Raw genomic sequence first — 4,939 nt, 5'->3', positions numbered from 1 at the left:
AAGCCACTACAGAGCCCTGGTGGGGCCCACTCACAAGTGGGAGAGGACCCAGGACAGCGGGGAGCCCCGTGGGAACTCCTGGGAAAGGCTGGGGCACAGAACAAGTGGAAGAAGAAGGTGTTCACAAATAGCAAGTCATCCTCAGCTATCATGGCCTCAGGAAGTGGAGCCATGGTTTCAGAAGGGACTAAACTACAGGTGGCTTTAGTGTGACCTTACTGCATCCCCACCTTTGTGTGAGAAATCTGAATGACATCTAAATCTAGAGGTCTTAACTCAGGCAGTGGCTTTCACACTACATTCTGAGAGGCTTTGGGGTTTCATGGGTGATGCACAGTGAGACATGCCAGTTGCATACATATAAGGGCTGGCCTAGGACCTCCCAACTCTATCTTTTAAAAAAAAATTACCTTTTTTTTGTATGACAGCTCCTCATGTTTTCCTCTTAGAATGCTCGCTCCTGGAATGCTGACTCCCAGAATCCATCCACCATGCTGTGACAGGCTCAAGCCACATGGAGAGGTCACCTATAAGCGCTCTGGTCAACAACCCTGCTGATCTTCTAACCAACAATGGCTCATTCCTTGCCTGTAGGTTGGAATGAACTATTGCAGCCTAATCAAGCCTCCCCCGCCCCCAGATGCTGCATTTCCAGCCACATGAGGTGGAGCAGAATGGCCCAGTGCAATGCCAGCAACACACGTAGCTGTGAGAGACCTCAACATTGCAAAAATAAGGTCATGAGGTCAGCAAGATGGCCAAGAAGGAAGCTACAGGCTCTTGCCCATGGAAACATTATGCATGCAATGATAAGGAACCAAAGTAGCTTCGTGGGAATTTTAGAAACCAGTTAAGGATCTACAGCAACCAAGAGATTCCCTAACCAAGAAGAAGTCAGACTCTAAACGGTAGAAAATTTTGTGATGTTTTCACTTGCCCTTGCCCCATCCCCTCCCCAGTGCAACAAAATCAGAAGGAAGCTAGCCAACTCCCAGTGCCTCCCTCAGGATAGAAGGCGAAAAGGTAGAGCTTGTTAGTAACCCAAGCATTGATGGGAGCAGTGGCATAGTTTGGACATAGTTTGGAGGCTGCTGGAAGCAGTGGTAGACTCTGCAGAGCATGAGAGCTGCAGGAGATCAGGCAACAAAAGAAAAAAATAGATAAATTGGACTTTATTAAAATTTAGAACTTTTATGCTTCAAAGGTCACCATCAAGAAAGTGAAAAGACAATCTTTAGAACTGGAGACATTATTTTTAAATGACATATCTGATAAGGGACTTATGGAAAGACAATATAAAGAACTCTTACAACTCAATAATAAGAAAGTAACCCAGTTTAAAATGAGCAAAAAGTTAAACACACATTCGGACAAATAAGATACACAAATGGCTAATGAACACATGAAAAGGTCCTCAACATCATTAGCCAGGGAAATGCAAATCAAAACTACATGAGACACAGCAAAGGAAGACTCTACATTAAAAAAAAATTTTTTTTTAACTATGTAAGGTACCTCTTCACAAACACTAGGATGTCTCTATTCAGAAAAACAGATGGCCGGGCACAGTGACTCACTCCTGTAATCCCAATACTTTGTGAGGCTGAGGGGGGCGGATCACTTGAGGCCAGGCATTAAAGACCAGTCTGACCAACATGGCAAAACCCCGTCTCTTCTAAAAATACAAAAATTAGCTGGGTGTGGTGGTGTACCTGTAGCCCCAGCTGCTCGGGAGGCTAAGAGAATCGTTTGAACCTGAGAGGCACAGAGGTTACAGTGAGCTGAGATTGCACCACTGCACTCCAGCCCGAGTGACAGAATGAGACCCTGTCTCAAAAAACAACAACAAACTGATAATGTGGAGAAATTGGTACACTGCAATTGAGGACGTGAGGTGGTGCAACCACTTTAGAACACACTCAGTTCCTCAAAGAGTTAAACATAGAGTTACCATATCACCCAGCAGCACTACTCTTAGGTACCAACCCAAAAGAAATGAAAACACAGGACCACACCAAAACTTGTACATGAATGTTCATATCAGTATTATTCGTAATAGCTAAAAAGTGGAAACAACTCAAATGTCCATTAACCAACGAATATATAAATAAAATATGGTATATCAATAAAGTGAAATGTTATTCAGCAATAGAAAGGAATGAAGTAGCGGAAAGTGCTACAATATAGACGAACCCTGGAACATTACGCTAAATGGAAGAGGCCAGTTACAAAGGACCATGTATTACATTATTCCATTTATATAAAATGTCCAATTAGTCAATTATGGCTACAAAGGACAACCTACTATATCCTTACGGTGGTGAAGCCATTCTGTATTTTGACTTCGGTAGTAAAATGCCAGACTACACAGCAATAAAAATTGCATAGTGCTAAATACAACACACACACACACACACACACACACACACACACACACACACACATATAAACATAAGCACAAGTAAAATGGAGAAAATTTGAGTAAGATTTGTATCAATGTCAATATGCTAGTCTTGATGTTGTATGACAGTTTTACAAGATGTTATCATTGAGGGAAATTGACAAAGGATACATAGAATTTCTCTGTATTACATTTTACAACCACATGTGAATCTAAAATTATCTCAAAATAAAAAGTTTAATTAATAATAAATAAAATAATACAATAAAATAACCTTTTGACCAAAAAAAAAAAAAAAAAAAACCACTGAGCAGAAGAAAATAAAAGAAAAAAGGGATTATAGTATGCAGAAGACACAAAGCCTAACCTAGCTAATACTTACTTTTTTTTTTTTTTGAGATGGAGTCTCACTCCCATCATGCAGGCTGGAGTGCAGTGGCACGATCTTGGCTCACTGCAACCTCCACCTCCCAGGTTCAAGCAATTCTCCTTCCTCAGCCTCCCAAGTAAGTGGGATTACAGGCGTGCACTACCACACCTGGCTAATTTTTGTATATTTAGTAGAGACGGGGTTTCATCATGTTGGCCGGGCTGGTCTTGAACTCCTGACGTTAGGTGATCCACCTGCCTCGGCCTCCCAAAGTGCTAGGATTACAGGTGTGAGCCGCTACACTTGCCCCTAAAAATTTAACTCAAGCCAATAGAAGCATATTAATCACACTCATTTCTCACTAAATTTGAATAAAAATATCAAATCAGGCAACAAGAAAATGAGATTTTAAAAACAATTTCTGAATGAATAAAACAAATTAAAAGAATATAGAGCTAATATAAAATTAAAACAATAAAAACTGGTGAATATTAAATTACTGACAGTATTACAAATAAAAAAACTATATAGGAGACAATATATGTGGTAGATAAACATAATCCAATATAAGAAGAATTGATGTATCTGAATTGAAAAACTACAAAATAGAAGATATATTCAAAGATGTAATACAAGAGAATTATCTGAATTTTAAGATATCACTGAAACTGCATATAAAAAGTGAACCATGTTCCAGGAACATTCCAATTCAATTAATATCAAAGTTTACCCTATGTACAGTATTGAACTTGAAGAAAATCTTCAGGCATCTGCCAGGCAAAATAAATTACCTAGAAGGAAGAAAATCAAGTTGGTTTCAGACTTGCTGCAACATCATTCACTGCCAAAAAATAATAAAGCACTGAAATAAGGTTTACTCACTATAAAAATATGGCTCTGTGTACATCTTACTCCAGACAAGCATAGGCAATAGAAACAATAAAGCAGAAGACTGAAGCTGTAAATTTGTGTCATGGCAATATAACAAAGAACGAAATGAGAGAAAAATTTAATGAGCCCATTTTCTGAAACTGCAGGTAGTATGAAATTAACAATGAAATATCAGTAGTTTAGGGGATACAATACAGATATTATCAATCAGCAATTACTTTTGTGTTCAGAATTTTACCGCAACCCTCCACAGCCCTATAAATATGTCTCACTTTATGGACAGAAGTTCAATGCTCAGTGAGGTTAACTTGCTCTGAATCATACAGGTAGGCCCATAATTTGAACTCTGTTCTACCTAACTCAAGACCAATTTTTACTTAACAAATCATGTAATCTTATGTCTAGATGGTGAAATTATACATGGTTTCAATGTTCTTCTTTTGGCCTATTTTTTTCTAAAGTTTCAACAATAACATATGCTGCTTTTGCTATTTTTTTTTTTAAAGTAGGAATCTTAAAAGATTCACACAAAGGTTATTTTTCATAGGAGCAATATATAATCTCTAATCTTTGGAATTTTAACTTTCATAATGCCAGGATAGTGGTTGAAACTGATTGGTTATTTTTCTCACCTTTTTACTCTTTTTTTGTGGGGATGGGGCAAGGGAGAAGTAGGTTAAATACAAAATAAATTCAGAAATAATAACAACAAGTTCAGAAATTAAACTGGCTGCGTTTTACTAGTCTAGACTGACACAGTCTGTTTTCTGGAAATCTGTCTAAGCCTTCTGTCTTTTTTTTTTTTTAACTGTTTGAATAACAGTTAAACACACATACACACACTGCCACTGCTTCCACTTGGCACGGTGAGGCTGTATGGATTGAGGCAATGGAGAGATCCAGGGCTCACCCTGATCCAGGGTAAACGCCACAGGGGCAGGCAAAAGTCTTCCCACACAGAATACACCCATCATGAGCCTGGTCAGAAATAAGCATCCTCTGGAAGGAGACAAGATGCAGACGTGCGATGACAGACTCAAATGGGCACGTTCAAATCTCACCAGAAAAACAGCCTCTGTCTGTCAAGTTCCTTGAACTTTGAGTTACTGGCTGAGGTGCCAAGCAAAGGGCTCCGCCAAGTCCTGAGCAGAACTCCTTTCCTCTCCAAACAGCCAGTAAGGAATCAACGACGAAGAATCTGCCAATTTTCTGTCACTTGGAGAGTTTCTAAGCTTAGGATCCTGTTCAAGGAACCAAAGTCCAAGAGGCCTGTGTAA

The 4,939-nt window shown here is 39.2% G+C and overlaps 1 long non-coding RNA gene across 1 annotated transcript in view; it reads right to left on the bottom strand.

Annotated features, from left to right (window-relative positions):
• Nucleotides 1-411: 411 nt before the first annotated feature.
• Nucleotides 412-4,939, bottom strand: part of LOC117078824 — a 28,864-nt gene continuing 24,336 nt past the window's right edge. The window contains exons 4-6 of the long non-coding RNA XR_004435173.1: nt 4,724-4,931; nt 3,502-3,562; nt 412-527 (exon numbers count right to left, since the gene is read on the bottom strand). This is a non-coding gene — a long non-coding RNA (uncharacterized LOC117078824). The remainder of the gene's footprint in view (nt 528-3,501; nt 3,563-4,723; nt 4,932-4,939) is intronic.

The sequence above is a fragment of the Trachypithecus francoisi genome, unplaced genomic scaffold (assembly GCF_009764315.1).
Source record: "Trachypithecus francoisi isolate TF-2019V2 unplaced genomic scaffold, Tfra_2.0 Lachesis_group7, whole genome shotgun sequence".
NCBI lineage: Eukaryota > Metazoa > Chordata > Mammalia > Primates > Cercopithecidae > Trachypithecus > Trachypithecus francoisi.
This window is presented reverse-complemented; position numbering and strand designations above follow the sequence as displayed.